The sequence below is a fragment of the Vicugna pacos genome, chromosome 13, assembly GCF_048564905.1.
Source record: "Vicugna pacos chromosome 13, VicPac4, whole genome shotgun sequence".
NCBI lineage: Eukaryota > Metazoa > Chordata > Mammalia > Artiodactyla > Camelidae > Vicugna > Vicugna pacos.
This window is the reverse complement of record NC_132999.1, coordinates 56,634,067-56,658,896: the sequence shown is the minus strand read 5'-3', so window position 1 is coordinate 56,658,896 and position 24,830 is coordinate 56,634,067. Positions and strand designations below refer to the sequence as shown.

At 52.3% G+C, this 24,830-nt stretch overlaps 1 long non-coding RNA gene across 1 annotated transcript; it reads right to left on the bottom strand.

Moving 5' to 3' along the window:
• Positions 1–149: 149 nt before the first annotated feature.
• LOC140700973 (uncharacterized) lies at positions 150–18,403 on the bottom strand. Its single transcript, XR_012079740.1, has 4 exons — positions 18,344–18,403; positions 16,376–16,487; positions 3,123–3,322; positions 150–553 (listed from the first exon to the last, which is right to left on the bottom strand). It is a non-coding gene; the product is annotated as an uncharacterized lncRNA (long non-coding RNA).
• Between the last annotated feature and the right edge of the window lie 6,427 nt (positions 18,404–24,830).

Below are 24,830 nucleotides of genomic sequence, written 5' to 3'. Positions count from 1 at the left end.
GGGGCAGGGCCTGTCTGAGAATGGGGGACTCTTCCAGCAGGCTTGGAGGCTGAGGGGGTAGCAACCATGGAAGTAAGAAATTCAAAAGTGCAGGAGAGGAGGAGGTGGGGAAGAGAGGCAGAGGGACGGCAAACAAATCCAATTAAAAATAAAAATTCTTAGGATGCTTCATTTCACTAAGTGAAGGTTTTTGCACACATTGTCCTTTTGGTCCGCATCACCAGCCTAGGAAGTGGAGGTTATTTTGAGGACCATTGTTCAGATGAGGAAACTGAGGATCGAGAGGCAAATGCCAGGATTCCATATCCCATCTGCCTACGAGAGCGTAGGAGGCAGCGCTCTCAACGTCAGCAGGTGAAGATGGGCAGCAGGAGGTGAGGATGGGTCACGGGGGCTTTGTCTGAGGCTGGTCTCTTTGAGCTTCAGAGTAAAGCCACTGTGACACTTCCAGGTCTGGTAGGGGTCAGGGTGAGGGTCATGGCTGCCCAGGGGCAAAATCTGTCCTAATCCTGGAGAGCCAGGTCGGAGCAGGCATCGGGGGTGTGGCCCGAACCTGAGGAGAGGGAGACAGTAGTCACTTCCTCTGCCCCCAGGGGAGCCACAGTGCCCTTTCAATGAAAGCTGTCTCTGCTCTCTCGCTGATTATCATCCAGAAACCTCTGCACTACTCTGAGGAGGACCCTGCCTGGGGACCCTGCTTTCCCAGAAACACATTTGTGCAGACCCTGATCCATGGCGGCGTCAGGCTGCGGTGGGATGGTGTGGGGCTCTGGGGTACGTCGTGGGAATGGTCACTGCACAGAATGAATGCACTTCCCCTCTCCACACGACTGAGAAGTTCTGGTTCATGGTCAGGCCATGGGCCCCAGGCTTTGGCTTAGAGAACCTGGTCCAAATCTAGAGATGAATAAGAGGTTGTCTAGGCTGAGGGCAGTGATGTGGTGGAGGGGAAGACAGGCGGGGAGGCGGGAGCAAACTCTGCAAGATCTCAGGCTCCCAGCCTCAGAAACACCCTGGCTGGGGACTTGTCACATGATTCTTGGTCCGAAACTGGCTAGCTCTCTCCCTGGCCAGCCTGCAGTCCATCTTCAGCTCTTAGTCTCTCTCCCTTCTACCTCTCCTTGCCCCCATTATCTGTTCCTCTCCCCACATCTCCCTAACCCTCTGCCTGACCACCAACTGGGACCCGCAGACAGGGATCACCTTGGGCCAAGGGTCCTCTGATCTAATTTGGACCAACACTTCCTCTCATTCTCAACCCCATCCCAGGCTGGATGCCTCCTGGGAGGAGGAGGGGAAGACACAGGAGCTGAAGGATGGAGGCGGGGATGGGGAGCAGGTCTCCGGGCAGGAGATGGGAAGAGGCTGTGGGGTGCTGGACCTCAAAGGGAGATTCCACTGTGGCCAAATGAGTTAACCTCGCTCTTCCCCAACCTTCTGGGGTGGCTGTGAGGATTTGGGGATACTGCACCTAGCATGCACTTAGTGCTCAAGGAAAGTTTGCTGTTATGATGATTGGAGAGTGGCCTCTCATGACCTTGTCTCACCCCCTCACTTCTCACCAGGGAAACCAAAGCTCAGAGAGGGCGTGGGCCCTGTCCCGGGTCACACAGCGCTCAGAGATGGCTGGGCCGGCGCCTCCCCAGGGTGGTTCCCCTGGGGCAGGCTCCATTGTGCTCTCCCCAGCAGGAAACCACTGTGCTCAGCAGCCTCGGGAGTGGAGAGGAGGAACGAGTTTGGCTACGTGACCAGCAGGCCTGGGAGGCTGAGCCAGGCCCAGCACTGGAAAACAACCTGCTAGGGGCGGCCTGGGCAGGGCCAGTGGGGTGGGCACCAGGGTGGAGACCTCCCTGCCTGGAGAGGGAGATGTGGACTGAGCTGCAGCTTTACCCTGGACAGTGCTGGAAGGCAGCCTCATGGCCTTATGCCCCAAATCTGCCTGCAATGAACCAACCGACCAGGGGCAGCGGGAAGAGCAGCTCCCTGGGGGAGGCGCGGGCACATGAGTGGGCAACTGGGCCCACGGTCGCCTGTGGCACCTGAGAGTGATTTGCACAGGCCACCCACCTGCCACCCACCTGCTTGTCATCTCTGGTTTATAGGGATGAGAGGGGCATGAAGGGGAGGGTCACCCAGCATGGGATTTTCTGGGCCTCAGTTCTCCTGACAAGTCATGCGGGACCATTGTGTCCCTAACCACTAGACACAGGCTGACTCAGGGCCAGGAAAGCAGTGAGGAGAAGGCCCCATAGGCCCAGGTGTTCATGGCATGGCTGGTCACCTCAGGGAGGGCACTGGATGCCAGACCCAGCAGCCAGCACTTTATAAGGAAGCAAAGTGGAGCCATTGAAGGATTCAGATCAGGGGTGGGTGGTGGTCAGAGGAGGCTGTGGGAAGGACCAGACTGGAGGCTGGGAGGCCACAGCTTGAGCAGCAGTGGTGGGGGCTGGAAAAGGAGGGAGGGGAGTTTAATGGGGGCCAAGTGAATGAGATTGAGAGTGCAGGCACTTTCTGAGGTCCACTCCCAGCTCCTCCTCCAGTGATGCAACACGTGGCCACATATCCATGGTGGGTTAAGTCCCCTGCACCTTGTTCTTTGCACATAAAACAAAAGCGAGGTTGGAACTGGGTCAGAACAGAAGACCCCACTGCCTTTCTCTCTGGACACCCCAGCACAATGCACCAGGCGGAGGATGCCTAGGGCCAGGCAACGGGGCACAAGGAAGCAGGGAACATGGACAGAATGGGAGGCAGGGCTCAGGCCTGGACAGCAGAGGAACAGGTCTGAGGAGCCAAGAGGTGGCTGCATTCGCTGGGGGTGGATGTTGGGCAGAATCTTAGCTGTGGGGCCTGGACACCAAGCAATGTCATTAGGGGAGCCAGCTGTGCGGCTGGGACCCTTTGCTGAAGGAAATGAAACTTGGGAGGGTGACTGGAAGGAAACACTGTCTGGATGACAAGAAATCCCCTGCGGTGGGGACAGCTGCAAAACCGAGCTGCCGGCCTCCTCTCTTTCTGTAAGTGGCTGCACATTCAGGCCACAGTCTGAGGCTGTGCCTCTTTCTTCACACTCTGAGAGGGAACAGGGGCCCCCACAGGACTCCTATCATCTCCCAACTTACCACGTGTCTTCCTTGGACTCTCCAAGCCCCAGTTTCCTCCTCTGTAAGATGGGGCTGTAATGATACTTGCCTCAGAGGGTCGATGGAAGGAATCAATTGGACCCTGCATGGTAGGTACCAATTGCCTGGCACATCTGGCTGCTGGCGTGACATAGTGTGGCCTCACATGGGCCCTGAGAGGCAGATGCACTCTGCCCATCCTATGGAAGAGGAAAACTGAGGCTCAGAGAGGTTAAAGAGATTTGTCCTGCAATTCTAATGAAAGAACTCCTAAGCCTGGTTCTCTCCATGGTGATGCTGGCAATGTGGGAGGGAACGACTGGCTGGGTGAGTCTGGGGCGGGATCCACCTGCCCTTTACTTGGTGTCAGGAGACGGGACCTGACTCCCCAACCCCTCTTCCATCTCTCCTGGCCTGTCTCCCCACTACGGCCAAAGGCAGGCCCTGTGAGTGGTCAGCAGCCCCATAAGCCTCCTTGGCTGACTCCAGCATCCCTCCTTGGGCTATACTGACTCTCTTGGGTCTCACTTGAATCTTTCCCACTTTGGCTACAGTCTGCTTCTTCTTCTGGTGGTGATTGGCTGCCACCCTTATAGAGATGCACCCCCAATCCACTGGTGTGGAAGAGAGGTCACCGACCCCTTCCCCGGGTCATTTTCCTTTCTGGACCAGGGATGCCCTGAAGCACTGTCAGCCTCTCCCCACAAGACAAACGGCAGTTCCTCAGACTCAGAGGAGTTGCCATGGGCCCAGGAGAGAAGTCAGGCAGAGAGGGAAATCTAGTTCTAAGCAAAGGTCCAGAGTCAGCCTCATCTGGCTGTCTGTCCCTTCTGACACCCAAATCCAGCAAGCACTGAGTGCTGATCGGAGCCAGGCAGGAGCCAGCCAGCTTCTTCTGGCACACCTGGCCAGGTGAGCAGAGCAGTGAAGCCAAGAGCCAGCTCATCACTTGCGTGTAAACAGCAGCCCAGTGGGAAGCTGGCAGCCACCTCCTCTGCCCTTTCGCCAACCCCCTCCCCGTGAGCCCTGCCCAGGGAAGAGAGGGTGTCCTAACTTGTTGGAGGAGTTTCCATCCCACACCTGTGCCCACATTGGGTGTATGTGTGAGGTGACGGAAGGGGGCCCACAGAGAATCTTTGTCCTCCAGACCCACCCCCACCCCACATTTTCTCTTAGCTGGTGCTGGGAAGGCAGGCGCCAGGGTTCTTGGAATGCTGAACCCCCATCCCATCCACCCCACCCCAAATGCCTTTGCCACTTACTCCCAGGGCCCACGCCAACAGAGCAGTACAAGGGCCATCTGGGAGCTGGGTCATGCCCTGAGGGGGGTCCCCTTGGCTCCCCATTCTCACCATCTGAGAGCTGTGTCCCTTGGAAGGAGGGGTACAGCTCCAAGTTTTCCAGGAGGAAGAGAACAAGTCTCCACAGAGCACTTAGAACCGATGCCCTTTTACAGACACTACCTAGGAGACGGGCGTTGCCACCCCCACTTCAAAGATGGGGAAACGAAGGTGAGACCAGCAGTTGCATGAGGGGTGGACTCTGCCTTCTTTGACCCCTGACTCCCCGATGCGTGTCACACAGCAAGAGCCCAAGTTATATTTGTGGAGTGAATGAATGAGGTTCAGAGAAGGCAAGTGATCTGGCCAAGGTCACAGAGCCAGAAGGTCGCGCACCTGGAAATTGACCTAGGCTAGTTTAAATCCTAAATCTGGGCTGTTTCTGAGACCCACCCACCCAGGTTGGGGCATCACACACGCACACATGAATGTGCACCCCTCTGTTATCAGAGTCCTGCCCCCACACCTCTACATACCCAGCCTTCAGCTGAGAGCCCCCACCTGCCATACCACTCAAGCCCATGTAATGGGCCCCCCCCCACTACCTCCGGCAGGTACACAAGCTTCCTTCTGTGCTGGCCTCATGCCCTCCTCTGTCACCACTCCCGTCCTCTGCGCCTGGAGAAGGCAGGACGGTGCATGCCCTCTGCCACCCCCATAGCCCTGGCACCCTCTCTGCCTCCCCAGGCCCCAGGAACCACCACTGCTCTGGAGGAGGCTGGGGAACCACAGAACGTCAGTGCCAAGAGGGCACCCCCAATGTGTACAAATGGTCAGACTTGGGCCAAAGAACAGGCAACATCCCGGCCCCGGTGGTGGAGTTGGTACCTGGGCAGAACTGGGGGCTCAGCTACCTTCAGGGCACTTCCAAGACCTGCAGCCACTGCGCAGTGTCACATGGTCCAGCCCCCGGGAGCAGCTGAAAGAGCAGGCCAGGGGGGCCAGGACCTCCTCCTGCCTCATGTAGTCCCAGACCTGTATCGGGAATAGCCGGTGTCTTAGGTCCCTGGGACTCACTGGCCAAAGCAGGCTGGACCTGGAGTGGGCCCCTCCTGCTTCCCCACTGATACAGGGCCCACAAGAAAGGGGTGGTCAGGGAGGTAGGGATCCCTTGGAAATCCGGATGGCCCGTGCCAGACTATGCTTGGGACGCTTCACACAGTTTTCCATTGAACCTCACAGCAACCCTGGGAGAGAGGCACTGGTGTGTCTTAGGCACCAATCTTATTTCCATTTTCTAGAGGGATAAACTGAGTCCCAGAGATTTAAGGCTCTTGCCCAAGGTCCCCATTCCTGGCATACAATAGACATTAGCTAAATGTTTGTTGAGTGGATGCAATTGCAAGGAAGAGGGAGGTAACCTGTCCAAGAGTGTGAACAGAAGCACAGTTTGAACTCAGGTCTGTCTCCAAAGGCTCTTGTCTTCCCTGTCTCAACTGAACTTCCTCTGCAGCCTTGGGTCCCACAGACAAGTCATGGCTGACATTTACCCATCGCGGGCCCCACGTGTGATGGGGCCATGGGGCTTTTCAGGGCTCCGTGCTGTTTCTTTTCACGCTGAGAAAGAGAAGAGCAGCCTCTGACAGCTGGGAGCTGGCCCAGCCCTCCCAGCTAGGCAGCCGTGCGCTCCTGTTAGACATAAGCAATTTCACAGATCACCAGCATCAGACAAGGCCCCTCAGTGACCGTGATGGACCAAGACAAAAACCAAGACCACTCGACAATCATGTATGAACACAGACAAAAAAATGAACATGGTCCAAACCACAAAAATGACCAAACGTCCCTCTAGCCTGGCTAAACAAGTGACAGCTGCTTCTTTGCCAATCACAGCTTGAGCTTCAATTCATCCCACTTCCCTCCCAGATTAAAATGATCAAGATACCCAATCACAGAAGCACCCTCGCTTCCTGACGCGTCCAACCCAGAGCAAAACTCCACTCCCTTCAGCCCTCCCTGAGGCTCCTAACACCAGCCCAGATCCACTCCCAAGACCTGCCTGACTCCCTCTCCCCGATCCGCCCCCGTGGTTTCCTGAGGTGTGTGTTCTCCCTCTCGTTGCAACGAGCAGCAAACCCAGCTTTGATCAGGTGCGTTTGGTGGTCTTCGGCTGGAAGGCATTGACACAGTCTTAGAAGAACTGCACAAGACATGTTTTGTTCAGCCCATTTTGTTGATGGCCCTGGAGCCTCGGGGCCAGGAACGTGTCAGCCTCTGATGAAGCCTGAAAGGCGGTAGAGGAGCCTGTAATCTCCATCTGTTCCCAGGAGGCCGAGTGTCAGGTTCCTGGGCTGGACAACAGTTAACTCCTTGGTTGACTCCTGCAGCGCCTGCTGTCCCATCCACCACAGCCCAAATGGGAGCCTTGAAACCCACCCTCCCTGCCCCACAGCCACCATGGTAGGGCATTAGGCATCTGCACTGGGGGGACCAGAGAAGGAATGAACAGTGGCCGGGAGTCAGGAGACCTGGGTTCAGCTCTCGCCTCTGCCTCTCATTTGCCAAGTGACCTGAGCCTCAGTTTATTCATCTGGACAATAGCGGGGGTTGGGCTGCGTGGAGTAAATACGGAAGGGACTCCTCCCCAGTTAGGACCACTCACCCTACTCCCTGCTATAACCCTTCAGGGGTCAGGACAGAAGTCTTCTGGACTCCCTTTTTCAACCCCTGGTCTCCTAAGGGTTAACCAACCTTCCCTTCCAGGCTTGATGCTTCAGTGACCTGGGGGCAGCTGAAGGGCTAGGGGGTTCTCTATGTCCCCAGTCACTAGAATCCTGGCTGAATAGAGAGCCATATTACATGAGACTGTTCCTGAAGGCTCAGGGCTTGGCCTCTGCACCCTGTCACCCCTGTCCCTCCAGGTCCCTGAGATCAGGGACCACATCCAAGCCAAACAGGACAGTGAGGACGGAGCCGGAGGTGCTGCAGGAAGGGCCTCGGGGCCTGCATGGAGGACTGTCTGGCAGGGGCAGTTGAGGAAGACAGCTTCTGTAGCTGCATTCAGCTCTACATCCTGCTTCTCTTGTGACAAGGGGATGTGCCATTCTCCATTCTGCCCCAGGCAGGACGAGAGGAAGGAGGCCGGAGCTGAGGGATTGAGGCGAGCCAAGGACGGTGACCTTTCCTGAAAGGAATCGCTTTATGCAGAAGGTCAAGGGAATTTGCTTTCCCTCAAATATGGGGTCTTCTACACCTCGGAGCCCTGTCTTTGGGAGGGGAAGAGGGAAAAGGAGAATCCAAAAAGCCAGTGGGGGTGCTGGACCCACTTCCCCGCTTTACCCATCGGTCCCCTCCTCCCTCGCACTCCGTTCTGATTCACCAGCTCCACGCTGCACCTTTACAGGTGATCTTCACTCTGCCTGGAACGCCATTCCCTCCCCTACTTTCGTTTGCTGGATAATTGCTACACATCCTTCAAGTCTCAGCTTAAATATTGCTTCCTCTTGGAAGCCTCCCCTGCTTGGGTCTCCTTGCAGTGTACCCTGAGACTCCTGCTTCCTCCTCCCAACCTTGATCCCACTGAATTGCAACCAACTGTTTAGTACACTCCTCGAGTAAATACAGTGGTGGAGAGGGGGATTCTTAGGAGCAGGGCTGAGAGCAAGGGACCCTGAATGAGGAGAGCCTCTAGTGGCAAAATTCTGAGTAGGGCTTTGAGATTAAGAGTGCCTGAGATGAGTAGAGAGGGGGTATATTTTGGGCACAGCCTGGGCAAGGGTAAGGAAACACCAGTGGGAAATTATGGATTTGCAGGGGCTTCTGCCTCCAGTACTGGTGGGATACCTAATTTGGACCAGCCCTCCTGCTGAAGATAACTGAAGTCCCTAGATCCAATTCAAAAAGACCACCTTCTTAAGACCATCACACAATGAACAAGGTATTGAAGAATTCTCTAGTGAGAATCTAGGAGAAGGCAAAAATCCAGAGAGGAAAGCCCAGTGTGGAGATCACATTTGCCCCGAAGGCATTTGCCAATCTGGAAGAAACAACTTTGAAACTGAGCTGTGGTTTTGAGGGCCTCAAGGGAGCCAGGGAAGGAGGAAGAATAAAAGGTAAACCTAGACTTTTGTCCAAGATGGGGCGCCTGATACCTCAAGTCTTCTTTAAGCAGAGATATCCTCAGAATAAGAGTGACCCAGTGGAAAACCAAGCCTTGAGCCCGGCCGCCTGGGTGACTCATGAAACTCAAGACTTGAACTTGAATTACAGTGGCCTTGGATTAGTAGTATCTCCAGGTGCTTGGTAGAAATAAACAAAAAATTGTCTGGAGGGAGGTGTCGTCATTTTAAACCTCATGTTATTTTCACAAATAATTGTCAAATACAGTGAGCAGAACACAGTCAAAGATCACTAGGCACATAAGGAAACAACACACCATGAGCAAGAATCAGCACAAACAGAAGACAACAGAAATAATAATTATGTAACATGCTAGAGGTGTTAGCTAATACTAAAGTGGTAACCGTATTGCAATATATAAATGTATCAAACCAACATGTTGTACAACTTAAACTTATACAATGTTATATGTCAATTATATTCTAATAAGTTTTTTAAAAAAACAATAAAAATAGAGCACAATAACTTCAGATATTGGAATTATTAAAAATTATGGCTTTAAAGTCACAGGTTCAAAGATCCTCATGGACAAGCCCACTCTAGAATTCATTTGGAAATCCAAGGGACCCAGAATAGCCAAAACAATCTTGAAAAAGAACAAATTTAGAAGACTCACACTTCCCAATTTCAAAGCTTACTACAAAGCCACAGCTATCAAAACTATACATTACTGGCACAAAGACAGACATATAGACCAATGGGATAGAACCAGAAGTCCAGAAATAAACCCATACAATATGGACAATTGATTTTTGACAAGAAAACGCAATGGGGAAATTATCTTTTCAACAAATAAGTCTGGGACAACTGGATTTTCACATGCCACAGAATGGAGCTGGACCTCTATTTCATGCCACATATCACATCTACCATTAACTCAAAATGGTTCAAAGTCCTAAATCTAAGTACTAAAATTATAAAACTTTTAGAAGAAAGCAGGTATAAATCTTTGTGACCTTAGATTTGGCAATGATTTCTTAGATATGACATCTCAGCATAAGCAAAGAAAAAATAGATAAGTTGGACTTCATGAAAATTTAAAACTTCTGTTGGGTGGGTGTAGCTCAAGTGGTAGAGCGTATGCTTAGCACACACAAGGTCCTGGATTCAATCCCCAGTACCTCCTCCAAAAATGAATAAATAAGTAAACCTAACTATCACACCCCTAAAAAAGAAAAGGAAAAAAAAAGAAAAATTTAAAACTTTTATGCCTCAAAGGACACCATCAAGAAAGTGAAAAGGCAACTCACAGAATGGAAAAAATATTTGCAATTCAGATGTCTGATAAGGGCCTAGTATTTTAAATATATTAAGAGCTCTTACAACTCAACAGTAAAAATGACAAACAACCCAATTAAAAACTGAACAAGGGATTTGAATAGATATTTCTCCAGAGGAGGCATATGAAAGGCCAATAAGTACATGAAAAGATGTTCAATGTCATTAGTCACTAGGAAAATGCAAGTCAAACCCACAGGGAGATACCATTCACACCCACTAAGATGGTTACAATAAAAAAGACAGACATTAACAAGTGTTGGCAAGGGTGTGGCGGAATCCTCACACATTGATGGTAGGAATGTAAACTAGTGCAACCACATTGGAAAATAGTTTGGCAGTTCCTGAGAAAGCTAAACATGATCTACCAATTTTATTCCAATAGAGATTTCCAAGAGAATGAAAAACATGTTTACACAAAACTTCTACTTGAATGTTTATAACAGCATTATTCATAATAGTCAAAAATGGAAATCTCCCAGATGTCCATCAATAAATATGGTGTATATATATATATATATATATATATATACACATATACATATATATATATATATTCATACCATGGAATATTATTCAGCCATGAAAAGGAACGAAGTGCTGATACATCCTGAATGAACCTTGAAAACATTATGCTAAGTGAAAGAAGCCAGATCCAAAACTGCATATTCCATTTATATGAAATGTCCAGAATAGGCAAAGTCATAGAGATAGAAAGTAGATTAGTGACACATAAATCATAGCAACATTTTTTTGGATCTGTGTCCTAAAGCAAAGGAAATAAAAGCAAAAATAAACAAATGGGACCTAATTAAATTTAAAAGCTTTTGCACAGCAAAGGAAACCATCAACAAAACAAAAAGAGAACCTACGAAATGAGGGAAAATATTTGCAAGTGATATGACCATTAAGGGGTTAATATCCAAAATATATATACAACTCAACATCAAAAAAACAAAAAGCCTCATTCAAAAATGAGCAGAAGACAGAAATAGACATTTTTCCAAAGAGGAAGTGCAGATGGCCAACAGACTCATGAAAAGATGCTCAACATCACTAATCGTCAGGGAAATGCAAATCAAAACACAATGAGATATTACTTCACACCTGTCAGAATGGCCATCATCAAAAAGAACACAAATAACAAGTGTTGGCAAGGATGTGGACACTACTGGTGGCAAAGTAAATTGGTGCAGCCACTGTGGAAAACAGTTTGGAGGTTTCCCAAAAGACTAAAACTGGAACTACCATATGATCCAGCAATTTCACTCCTGGGTATCTATCCCAAAAAAAAAAAACCCCAAAACACTAATTTGAAAAGATACCTGCACCCCAGTGTTCATAGCAGCATTATTTATAATAGCCAAGATAATGGAAGCAATCTGTGTCCACAACAGAGGAATGGATAAAGAAGTAGTATTCCACACACAATGGAATACTACTCAGCCATAAAAAACAATGAAAATTTTCCATTTGCAACAACATGGATGGACTTGGAAGTCATTATGCTAAGTGAAACAAGTCAGACAGAGAAACACAAATATTGCATGATATCGCTTACATGTGGAATCTAAAAAAATACAACTAGTGAATATAACAAAAAAGAAACAGACTCACAGATATAGAGAACAAACTAGTGGTTACCAGCAGGGAGAGGGAAGAGGGGAGGGGCACGGTAGGGGTAAAGTGATTAAGAGGTACAAAAAATTAGGTATAAAATAAACTACAAGGATATATTGTACAACACAGGGAATACAGCCAATATTTTATAATAACTATAAATGGAGTATAATATTTAAAAATTGTGAATCACTATATTGTACACCTGTAACATAATGCTGTACATCAACTACACTTCAATTTAAAATATTTTTTAAATAGTGGGGAAGATACAGCTCAGTGGTAGAGTGCATGTTTAGCATGCATGAGGTCCTGGGTTCAATCCCCAGTGCCTCAATTAAACAAACAAACAAACCTAATTACCTCCTCCCCCCAAAATAACTTCTAATTAAAAAATAAAAATAAGAAAATAGGTTAGTGTTTGCCAGGGTGGAGGATGGGAGACAATGGGGAATGACTGACAGGTACAAGATTTCATTTTAGGGTGATGAAAATGTTCTGGAATTAGATAATGTTGATGGTTGCACAATCTTGTGAATATACACAAAGTGACTAAATTGTATGTTTTGAAAGGGTGAATTTTATGGTATGTAAATTATATCTCAATTTTAGAAAAGATCCTCAGAGATAATGTTAGCAGATCATAATGTCTAAGGTCTGTGGAGCATTCACTATGTATCAGAGTTGTTCTAAGCACTTTACATGTATCAATTCATTTATTCCTCTCAGCATTCTTGTAGGAAGGTACTGTTACTGTTCTACTTTACAGATGAGAACTGAAATGGAGAGAGGTCACTTGCCCAAGGTCATCCAAACCAACCGGTTATTGTTCAACCCAGGAGCCTGAAGCCCAGACAGGAGCGATGACTCACCAAGGTCACACAGCAACACAATGATAAAGCCAGGACTAGAACCCAGGGCTCCTGCCTGGTTTCCTTCAGGATGCCTTCAGAATCAGGTCTTACCTGGGTTGAGGGTTGCTGTCAGGAGTCTGTGTGTCCCTAGAGGCCGTAGGAAAGTTTTTGCAAAGGAATTTTTTGTGAAAAAAGAACAGCTTCTGAGGATGAAACACTTACCACAAGCTGAGCACCATGCTCAGCACTCTGTGCCTCATCGCAGTGAAACCTCAAAACCCCCTGTGGATCTTCCCCCTTTTTTACTATTGCAAAACTGGGGGCTCGGAGAGATGATAGGACTTTCCTAAGATCACACAGCTAGTAAGTGGTGAAGCCATTTGGAGTTAACATCCATGCTCTAACCAGCACACAATGAAAGAGTACACGAATGGATGAATGAATGAATGAGAATTAAGGCATTCCCTGGCAGATCCCAGGCCCAGACTGTCATTTGATTGCCACCACAGATGTTGGGAGAGTAGACAGGACCAGGGAAAGAAGTTTTAGGGAAACTGGAACATGACCATGCAGCTGCTGGGTAGGTTGAGAGGTACCAGTGCCTGGCAGACAGAGCGCAGTGATATAGAAAGAGAGATGATCAGTGGGCTCTGGACCGGGACGGGCCTCCTGCCAGCAATCTGGGCAGACTTCTGAGTTCCTCTCCCGGTCCTCAATAGGCCAGGGCACCCACAGCATCCTCCTTTCGCTGCTGTGACTTCCCCTCTTGGTTGTAGGCTGCCAGGTGGGGGAGGGAGGGCCCCAGTGTGGGGCTCAGCACAGCCCTCAGACTCAGCCTGTGCTCAGCTCACCCTGCCCAGTCAGGGAGGCACAAGGAAGGGGGACGCTTCCTCTCTAGCACCGAGGAGTGCCTGGGAGAGTCAACAGTGACTCAGGGCAGTGGATGTGGCCCTAGTGTGGTGACAGTGGTGGGGGATCCCGATGGCGTGGCGCCCCCAGGTCTAGGTCCCCAAGTCTCCTCACTGTAGGTATCTGCCCTGCTGACTTGGAGTGGAGATACAGAGCACCCTGACCTCTTCCTTTTCAGAAGACTCAGCTCCACTGACCGCAGCACCACAGACCTGGGGTGGGGAGCAAGGGGACAGTTGGAGGAGAGAAAGATGGGGGCCCGGATTGCTGGGAAATGCATCCTAGTGACTAGGTCACACATCAACTCAACTCACATTTGCAGAGAGGCTGTAATGTGGCGCCATTAAGGGCATGAGCTCTGATGCCAGCCTGCCTGGGTTCAAATCCCAGCTCAGGCGTTGGCTAGCTGTGTCACTTTGGGCAAGTCACTTCACTTGAACCTAGGTTTCCCCTTCTGTGAAATGGGCCTACCTCATAGGACTGAGTTAATATATGCAAAGTGTTCTAAGCAAAGTTCTTAAAACAGCCCCTGGCTGTTCTAAGTGAACTCTCAATCTCATCACCCAGTACTCAGTGTCTGGGTACTGCTGAGAGCCAAAGTCCCCAGCCTTCATGGACCTCACGGCCAAGCAGAAGGTAGACAACTATAAATAAGGATTTGAGTAAATAAACAAGCCTTCATGATTTGGGAATAAGTGCTGGGAGGGAACTAATCAGAGGTTTATGACAGAGTATGGGAGGGTGTCAGGGTGTCAGGGAAAACCACTCTAAGGAGGGGATGTTTGAGCAGATACTGAAAGGATGAGGAGGCAGCAGCTGTGTGATGATCTGGGGAAAGTAAATTCCAGACAGGGCAACAGCACCTGCAAAGGCCCTGAGGCAGGAACTAACTTGGCCCACCTGGGAACAGAAGGGGATGAATATGCTGGACAATCCTTTGTTGCAGGGGTTGTCCTGTAGGATAGTTAGCAGCCTCCCTGGCGTCTACCACTAAACACCAGCAGCCCAGTCCCTCCCAAACTGTGATAAACAAAAATGTCTCCAGACATTATCAGATGTCCCTTAGGGGCAAAATCACCGTGGTTGAGAACCACTGGGTTATGGAGAGCATGGTGAGAGGTGAGTCAGCCAGGCTGCTGGGCCCATGGCATCTCATAAGCCACTTAAGGGCATTTCATGATGGAAGAGTCAAAGAGCGACTGGGATGTGGCTGGTGACAGGTGGATGCCTGGTCCCCGCCCAGCTCTGCACCAGCCTCCTTGATAACCTCGGAGAAGTGCCCCTCTTGTCCCTCCCAGCTTCCCCTTTTTGTCCACCTTGCTCTCGGGGCATGCTCTGGGACCACCCCTTGCCTCTCCAGCACCTGAGCTCTTGCCCCCTTAGGTAGGCCACAGCCCTGGGATGCACAGGTAACAGGTCCTCAAAATATTGCCTTAGGGATGGGTGATCTCAAACCCACTGACTAGAACAAAAGCAGACATAAGGGGTCCTACCTCATCGGGCCATGGGTGGGAAGCCACCTAGAATGCATCCCTCTTCCCTCCAGAGGTGCTCCACCCCTCCCCCATCTCTGCTCCCTGGCTCCCTCTCTCTGGGCACCTCTTGTCTCCCCACCACCATCCCAACACCCTCCATCCTCCTGTCTGCCTGCCTTCCACCCCACCTCATCCTCCAGCTGTGTCTCTGTCCTTCCCTGTTTCTCTTCTCTCTGCCTTGGTCTCTTTCCCTCCCTCAGCTCCTTCCCCCCCCCCTCCACCACCTCCCCCTCCAATGTCTGTCTCTCTCTCCCCCAGTGGCTCCAGTGGTTTGGACAAGCTCAGCTCCCTTCTGCCCAGATGACCTCACTTCCCCACCACATGCTTGCACACACACACTCACTGCACACACAAACACAAACCATGTGCACATATGCATGCACAGTGGGCTCTGGCTGGGTCTCACTTTGAATCTGAAAGGCCCCAGCCCCAGCCCTGGTCTAGCTGGCCAGGTCAGAGCAATCCACACTCACCACATCTGGCCCGCACCCTGCCCCGTCTCTGCACAGCAGCCCCTCAACCCCCTCCCATCAACCCCCCTCCCAAGTTCCCCTGGGGCTGTGGAGGGTGGGGGTAGGTTTATGGATCAGAGACCCCATCCTCCACTCCCCAGGATGGACTTAGCCATCTCCACTGTCCCCCATCCTCCTCTCTGCCTTCTGTGAAGGGGCCAGTCCTGGCCTGGGAGCTGGAGAACTGGGTCCAGCTGACTCAGCCTCCAACACCCTGGGTGACCCCGGGCTCATGCCTCAATTTCCTCCTCTATAAGAAGGAACTTGACATCAGTCTTGCATTACTGTTGGGAGGATCAAATGAGCTAATTTAGCCCCGTGCCTGGCACGCAGCGGGCACACAGCGTGCAGAGACAGGCACGAGGATTCTGGGGACAGTCGCCCATCTGCCTGGGCGCCTCTGTAGTTAGCCCCCCATTGGCGGCCTGTCTCCAGGAGAACTTCCCGGCAGACTTGGGGGGTCGGAGGGAAGGGGGAGCCAGCCTCTTGCCTTCTAATTTAGATTCCTGGGTTTATGGCAGGAAGCACAGCGAGGCTGATGCTATAATTAAGGCGATTCCTGAGGCTGCGGCAGGAGGCAGGGAGAGGAGCCCACTGCAGGGCTGGCCCCCCACTTCTCTCTGCCAGAAGTCCCAGCCTCAGACCTTCAGCCTTAAATTCCCTGCTCCTGCAGTCCATTTTGCAGCCCAGGAAACCAGAGATGGGCAGCTGCATACCAAGGGTCACACAGCACTCAGGGACACGCGCCTGTGCCGCCCTCGGGGAGGCCCCCCTCCCAGCTGTGGTTCAGCCTGGGGGTGCAGGGAGAGCCCAGACACGTGGCTTCTTTGTTCTGTCCACTGTCCACCCTTGGACCCTAGGCCCCATCGTCCCTGAGTCCCCCTCCCCCCACATTCCTGAGGCGTCTGGGCAGAATCTGGCCAGGGCTGTGGCAGGAGGGACAGATCCCCGCCCAAGGGTCAAGACCAGGCCAGCAGCCTGGGCCTGAACACCCTCCTCCCGCCTCCCAGTTGCGCCTGCCCTCGCTGAGGTCTGGGGCTACACTGGCGTCTGCGGTGGCCAAGGAGGGGATCTGGGGGTTCACACCTCTGACGATCCCTCCCATCCACGAGGCCCCAGGCTGAAGTGCAAATCCTTGCTCTGCTCCATGTTGGGTACCCTCAGGCCACTCCTCCTCTCCAAGCCTCCGTGTTCTCATCTGTATAAAGGGTGCAACCATCACCAGGGAGGCCAGTTCTCCTCCCTGTCCCCAGCTAAGCTCGGAGTGAGATCCCACCAGAGTGTGCATGTAGCCTCCCCTAGCCCCCACCCCAGCAAGCTCTGTGACCGTAAGCAAACCTCTCACCCATCCGGGGCCTCTGTATCCTCCTTGGTAAAAATGAGGGGCTTGAACAGAATCAGAGGCTCAGACGCTGAGACTTCACATGCCAATACAATTCAAAAAATCGGGGCGGGCGTAGGTGAGGCTGTGCCTTTTTGCTTTGCCAAGTTAGGATATTTTTAAAAACTTCATCAAGTGCAAAGACAGGAACAGCAAGGTGAGGCGGGGCACTCACACTCTGTGGGTCTCTTCCCTCCCAGCCTGCTGCAGACACCGCTGCCCCAGATAGCCTCGGACTCAGGGCTCCCACCTGAGGACTGGGCTGCCGGGGGGCGGGTGGGTGTGTGCGCGGGTGAGCAATGGTGGGAAGGGGAGACTGCAGCGGTGGCACTCCCACGCCATAAAGGGCAGAGCCAGGGCCCAGCCTGGGCCCCCTGGGCTGAACACTGGGTCTGGGTAATAGATATGGATGGGGCGGGGGGGGGGGCGGGCGGGCGGGGGTGCCCGGCATTCCTCAAGCCAGGGAGAAAGAGGACTTTGTTGTCAGAAACTGAGCTACCCCTGGCCTCCTTGCATGCCGGGGCACTCTGCCAAGGATGGAGTAACCCACTCGGGAGGCGGTGGGGGTGCCAAGGCCCCTCCTAGAGCCACTGCCTGCCCCCACCTAGGTGTCCCTGGTCAGCTGCACCCCTCTCCCAGCTCAGGGCCCAGACAAGTCCTTCAAAGGGTGCAGATGCCAGCCTGGAAGGGGGTGGGGCTTGGCTGGGGGTTGAAGCCCAAGGATGGAGGTGAGGCTGGAGGTACCAGGACTAGGAGAGTCCCCACCCGCACCTCCAGCTGGGGGTGCGGTGAGGGGTTGGGTAATGATTGGGGGCAGTGATCCTGGCACTCGTACTGTCTCGTCCAGCCCCCATGACAGCCATGGGAGACGGTCACTGTTAGTCCCACTTTACGGAGGAGTAAGTGGAGTCTCAGTGAGTGGAGGGCCTGCAAATTAGTGGCAGAGGAGGAACTGCAAATCCAGCCCCCAACCCCAGAGCTTGAGCCTCAGGGAGTCCTGCCCCCCTCCTCCCTCAGGGACACCTGGGAGGAGGGGGCTGCCCAGCCGTCCCCAGGCTAGGCGTCCCTGGCTGAGTCCCAGTCCAAAGTAGCCAGATCCGAGGTTGGTGCTAGCCACCACCTTCCAGGGTTTCAAGGATCAGATGATCAACCCACAGCACAGACCAGTATGGTTCTCAGTAGGTGTTCAACAAATGTTCATTGATGCTGCTGGGTGACAAGTCCTGTTCCTCTCTACGGCTCAGTCCCCTATCTGTGCACTCAGGCTGCTCCCCCTGCCCAACCTCCCACCCTGCTGGGTCTTTCAGGGATGTTTGCCTTCTAACTCCAGCTGACTCTGCCTCCTTGTCCCTGCCCAGGGTCCCCTGGAGCCCGTGGGGCCTCCCTTCCTGCTCTCAAGGCTGAATGTCACATCAGGGATCCAGGAGGAGTTTCTGCTTACAGCCTCCTCACAGGCCCTGGCCCTCGATCTGAGGGTGACATGCGGTGGGAATCTCTTTATCTCTGTTGTCCTACTTGCTGGGAGCCCTGTAAGGAGGGCTGAGGGCTTGGGGACAGTGACTAGTGGTGGCAGCAAGGCCTTCAGCCTGACCTGGAGGCCCAGCTAGGGGAGGTGGCAGGCTCTGGAATGTGCAAGCTCTTGATGTCCCCTCCCTCTGCAGCCTGTGACTCACTTCAGACAGGGTTAAAATACAAAGCGCCTTCCTTTGTCCCCAGCCGATGCTTAATAGGATTGGGCGGGGTGGGGGGGCGGCGAGGAGCTGGCCTCTGATGGGGGGGCACCTCCCCCTCCATGGCCACAAAGGGGCCCTGTGACATCACGCTGCCCCCCACTGTGATGTCAGAGGCCACCACAATGGAACTTCCTAGACAGATGGCTGGGGATGGAGTGGTGGGGGCGGGGCCACGACACCTGCATCCTCAGTGACTCAATCCTGTTCTGAAGAACAGGCCCTTCAGGGCCAGGCAGGCTCTGATATAAAAAATGGCAGGCGAAAAGTCGACTTTTCTTTTCTGGGGGGTCAACACTTAGATGATTTTTTTTATAAGAGAATAGCACAGTTTTGAAAAAAAGTGCAAGTTGAAATTTTCTTGCCTGTCTCCCTCCCCCATCCCCAATTAAGAACCACTGAGCTGCTCCTTGGGGCCTAGCCTTGGAATCAAAATTAAATCCTTAGCAGGGCAACAAGACCCTCTCAGTTCAGACCCCGCCCACCCCTGCAGCCTTTACCCTCCTGGCTGCCCTCAAGGCTGCAGCCACACTGGCCTGCCTTCAGCTTCCAAGCTGAACACCCTCATTCATCCTCTGCCACTTCATCCTTCAAGTCAGCTCAGAAACCACCTCCTCCAGGAAGCCTTCCCTGACCCACCCCCGATGGAGCAAGTTGCTCTTTCTTTGGATCCTGCAGCCCCCACGCTGTCATAGCACAGAATTTATCCTCTGAGTATTCTCCATGTTTCCATGAATGTCTGTCCCTGGGGCAGACAGGGATGGGGGGGGTCTGTGAGGGCACCACCTGGGTTCTATCTCTCCACACCCTTTCCGTGGTGCCACACACCATTCATCGATTCCTTCATCAAATATATGGGGGAAGCCCCCAGGAGGAGTCAGGTCTGGGGATCCAGGAGCCACAAAACAGACCTGTCCTTGCCTTCATTTAACTGGCTGCGGGGCAGGAAGTGGGGTCAATGACATAATGATCTCATCATGTGAACCTGTAGCTGCAAAGTCAAAAGTGCAAGGGTGACTTTAAGTTGGTTGATGGGGGATTCTCCTGAATTTGAAAGGTCAAAGGAAGCTGGTGGGTTGTGCCAAAGGTGTAGGGAAGAGTTCCTGGAGAAGGCCTAGGCTTGTTCACTCAGAAACCCATCAGTGGTGAGCGGGGCTCTGGGGCAAGGTGCTGGGTTCTGATCCGGACTCTGCCATTTGCTAGCTGCTGGGCTTTGGACAAGTCTTTTCCTTCTGTATACCCCACAGTAGGGACCAAATACGTTAGTATCCAAATAGGGATGGAGAGTTGAAAGGGGGCACTGTTACTAATTATACAGGACAATTGACCTAAACCGGGTCCTAGGCAAATGGGGTATGCAGTCTGTCCCACCCACTGGGTGGATAAAAACAGATACAGTTCATGGAGTTCTTGAAGAAAGTGATATGAAGAAAGGAACTGGGGCTGCTCAGAAGAGTGAGTCAGGGCCAGAGGGACACACCTCTGAGTGTAATTCCAGCCCCACTGCGGTCCCTGTGCTAAAATGGGGGCATGGGAGAATGGGGCTGATTTTTCCCAAATCAGTTGGTAGCAGGAGTGGTTCTGGAGGTCTCTTGGAGGATGGAGAATTTTGAGTGGGACTTGGAAAAGTGAGTGCAATTTCCACAAGCACAAATAAGGGAGGGGAATCTGTGTGGGGAGTGGGGAGGGCTCAGATGGAGAACTGAGGGCAGGCTGGGAGTCTGCAAGGAGCAATGGGAGGGGTGCAGAATTTAGGGGAAAAGGCCTGGTAGATGCATCCTGGCGCTTTGCAGTGTGACTCTCTGCGCCCAGATGCTGGGGTTGGTCTGGATTGGCCTGCCTGGCCCCGAGGCCTGGCCCCTGGGGGAAGACCCCCTCCATCCAGCAGGAGACCCAGTCACGCAGCTGCCTGGCTGCCAGACCAGAGTGGAAACAGCATCCGTCTGTCCAGGCTGCCGAGGCCACTGGGGAATGTGATGAGGCTGCTGAAATGGGGCCCTGGGCAGGGGGAGCACAGCCGCAGCTTCCCAGAAACCCAGGTCTGGTTCTGCAGACAGAGACTAGCTGACAAGGTTTGCATTAGAAAGCCAAACCCCAGGGGCTGGAGTGGGGCCCGCTGCCTGGAGCTGCCTGGGGAGAGGGTGCCAGGGATGGCAGGGGGCAATCTGGGGGGGTGGCAGGAGCCCTCATCCCAGCCTGGATGGACTTCCTCTAGCCTTCCACATTGCCAATGGGCAAACTGAGACCCAGCCACCTGAGGGACATGCCCAGGGACCCCAGCAAGGCTATCAGGAGGTGCCCAGCAGAGCCCCTTTCTTCCTCTTCCAGTCCAAGGGTCTTCCTGCTGCCCTGCTTCCTAGGAACCCCCCAAGCCCCCAGATGTCACTCAGCAGCAGCCAGTGGGATGGCATGGCCCTTGTCTCATACTCCTCCCTGTCACCTCCTAGCTGTGAGATCTTGGTCTGAGACCATAACCGCACTGAGCCTCAGTGTCCCCATCTGTAAGATGGGGATTAATCCATGCCTTGCAGAATCACTGTGATCCTTTAATAAGACACTGCGGGTCTTGGGCTTGGCATGCTGACTGGCACATAGTAGGTGTTCAGAAATGTTCAGTTCCTCCTCCTTTACTGGCTGCATGGTCCTGGCCAGCCAGCGGTAGCTGGGCTATCTGCACAGCGTGTCTTCCCCACACAATCCGTGTTTTGGGATATTGAATAATCTAGCTCCGTTTGGTTCCACTGGGCTGCCAGGTCCCAAAACCCTGGCCCCTCTCCCCTTCATTCATTTTTTCATTGAATAAATACTTATTGAGGGCCTACTGGGTGCTGGACACTGTTGTGGGGAGAGAGCAGTCGAGGTACAAGACACAGCGTGGGTGAAGACACAGAGGGCCAGAGCTGAGAACACAAGCACTTTATGCATCACACGCACCCATCCTCTGTTCTAGCAGCATCCGCTGTGTGCCAGGCCCTATCCTCAGCCCTGGGCCACAGCTCGAGGTTGGGGGTAGGGGTGAGGAGGAAGGGCAGGAGGGGCAGGGAGCTTGCCCATCCCTCTAGGATTTGCAAATTAATTAGAAAACCCAAGGCTGGTGCCTGGTGACACTGTTTTAACTTGCCATCCAGACTGGGAAAAGACGGCAGGTCCCCACCCAGCATCCTCATAATTACTGCCTTCGCCTCCTTTAGGGCTCTGCTGGGTGTATCAAAGGGCTGCCATGGCCTCTGCCGCTCAGAGCCTAGGGCGGGCAGCGGGCTGCAGGCCCACTTCCTAGCTGGGATGACTGAGGCCAGAGAAGGAAGTTCTGCTTGGGGTTGGAAAGAGAGCAGAGCTGGCATCACAGGGCTGCTCATGACATGACAGCCAGAGGCTAGGGTGGCATTGGAGCCACAGCAGGGTTTGTCCTGGCCAGATGGGGGAGACTCAGACCCTCTTCACAGAGTGTGGAGGGCAGAGACAGGCTCCTCTGGGGACCTTTCTCTCCCCCTCACCTGGTGGACTCCCACTTGACCTTGGTCTCAACTTGGATGGCTCCTCTTCCTCCTGGAAGCTGCCTGACCCTTCCAGGCTGGGTCAAGTGCCCTACTCTGGCTCCTCTGTGACCCAGCTCCTCTCCTTCTTGGCCTGGGTCTCGCTGTGTTGCCCCTGCTGCTTCCACCTGACCAAGGGCTCCATGAGGGCAGAGATCTTCCTTTCTGCGGCCCCAGCACCCAGCCTGGCACAGAGCAGGAGGAAGAAGCAAGCCATGTTCGTCCTCTCCCCTCCCGACTCCAACCTGGATGCCTGGGTTGTGGGCTGCTGTGGCATTTGGAGAACTTGCGCAGGTTATCTGGCCTCAGTTTCCCCAGAACCAGTGTTCTCAAACCATATCTAGGGAGGTGTCCATCAAAGCAGAGAGAGGAGAATGTCCTGTCTTGGTAGTTGAAGGCGGCAAATGGAAAACCATTTTATCAAGCCCCAGACTGCCTGGGCCCAACTCCTGTCACCTCTGCATGAGCCAGTGGCTCTGACAAGTTACTTAACCTCCCCGTGCCTCAGGGTCCAGCTCTGTAAAATGGGATAACAATGGTACCCACCTGGAAGGGTTGTTGGAAGGATTAAATGAGTAAATATGGGCAAAGCCCTTGGAACAGTGAGTGGCACCCGGCAACTCTTGTGTTAAGTGTTCACTGACACCTGGTCAAATTAAAGCAACATATTCCTGTTGCCCTGGGTTTGTTTATTTTTTCACCGATGATGTGAACTTGGTTACAGTAGTGTTTGCCAGGTTTCTCTACTGTTAAAAATGTTTCCCTTTTTTTTTTTTAAACCCTTTTTATACTTCCCTTCTTTGGAAGGTTTCACTAGGTCCAGTCCACCCTCAAAGCGGTGGGGAAATAAATTAGGAGTTTGGGTTTGCAGATACTAACTATTATATATAAAATAGATAAACAACAAGGTCCTATTGTATAGCACAGGGAACTATATTCAATACCTTGTTATAGTCTATAATAAAAAAGAATATGAAAAGGAATATATATAATATATGTATAACTGAATCATTGTGCTGTATACCAGAAATTAATACAACATTGTAAACCAACTGTATTTCAATTAAAAAAAAAGTGGGGAATTAAACTTCACCTGCTGGAGGGGGAAAACCTACAATGAATTATTTGGAATTCTTCTGTAAGGAAGACTTGTCTAGTCTCCCCCATTTATTTATTTCTTCAGTCATTATATCTGCATGGACTCATGGATATTTATACTTCAGATTACAATCCAATTATGTTATTTATTCCATTGCTCATCCTGGTCTAGCTTTGGCGATTGGGATCTCTTTCAAGTTGGCTCCTGTTCTGATATCCCCCCATCTGTTTGTTTTTTGAGCATTTCCTTATTCTCCAGCACTACAAGATGTTCCAGACTCATCTTGCGTTTTCCCTGCCGCAGCCCTGGAATCAGTCTTTTCTCTAAGGAGCCTTGGTTCCTTTTATTAGAGGGTGGTGTTTAAAAACCAAGATCTGGGAGCTAGATGTGCTTATGGCTACTGGTGCATCACTACTTCTAGGCCCTCTATGGGGGAGAACTGTTTTTTTTTTTTTTAATTAAAAAAAAATTAAGTTTCCCCTGTTGCCAATCGTGGGGTCTGTTGGAGGCTCCGGACAGCTGCCCACCAGATTTTGAGCACAGACCCCAGTCTGTGGCCCACAGGCCTATGCAATCTTATGTGCCCTTAGAGGGCCTTATGTCCACTGGCACTCTGACAGAGAGAGAGAGAGAGGACATGTGGCCACCTCCCCCATGCTGAGCCACGTCCTGTGTCCACTCCTGCTGACCGGTGGAGCCATCAGATGGCTGAGTTCCTTTGGGAATGGGACTCAGCCTGGCCTTAGGTGCCCTTGCAGCCCAGACTGCTGGGGGATTATAGGCTGGCTCCCTGTTGGACCAACAGCTTTGTCAGTGGTAGTGGCAGTGGCCATAGCCCAGTAACAGAGCCATGGAGGCCACCTGGGTCAGGCCAGGCAAAGGTCAGGTCCCAGGGAGGCCTGACTCAGACACCAGGCCCAGCACACCCAGGCAGCCCCTGCTAAAGGAGGAAGGTCTGCCGAGGTGTCCCTGTGCGCCCTTACCTTTCACAACCCCAGCCCTGTCCAACACTCAGAGAACTCTGATGCTCGGTAGGCCAGGACCCAGAGCCGGCTGCCCATAGAGGCAGCTCTCCTGCAGCTGTAGAGTCAGGGCAGAGAAGACATATAAGGCAAGCTAGGCCCCCTCCCAGCTTTGCCAGAATGTCTCCTGTCTCTGCACAGCTCCAGGCTGGGAGTTCTGGGCCTGCCGCTACCAGTGACTTCCATTTGGGGCACAGTAATCATGTCTCACACTACTTAAAATCTTTGGTGGTTCCCCATTGCCCTCAAGTTAAAATCCCCACTCCTGGGCCTGCCTTACAAGGCCCCAGAGACCTCTTCAGCTCCCTGCATTATGCCCTGATAACATCAAATTGCTTGTGGTTCCTCATTGCACAACTGCACGGTTTCACACCTCCACAACTGCCTGCCTGCATCACCCTTTCCCACTGCTTCACTGGCTAATTCCCTGAGGTCTTAGCTCTGGATCACCTCCTCCAGGAAGTCTTCCTCTTGTGCCCCGGATCACTTCTGCTCATCTGGTCCTGTCTTTGGTCACCTGTGTATGACACCTTCCTCAGGCCTACTGTGAAGGACCACTCGCACGCAGGGTAGCAACCTGGTGTAGTGGAAAAGGCTCATGGTTTGAATTCAGGGCTTTGGCTCCCCTCAAGGCCTCTGCTCCTTCCTGCTATGTGAGTTAGGGCAAGTCACTGCACATCTCTGAGCCTCCTCTATGAGAAGAGAATCTAATTGGGACTCAAGGCCCTGCTTTCAAGTCTGGCCTCTGCCTCTAAATTGCTGTGTGGCCTTGGGCA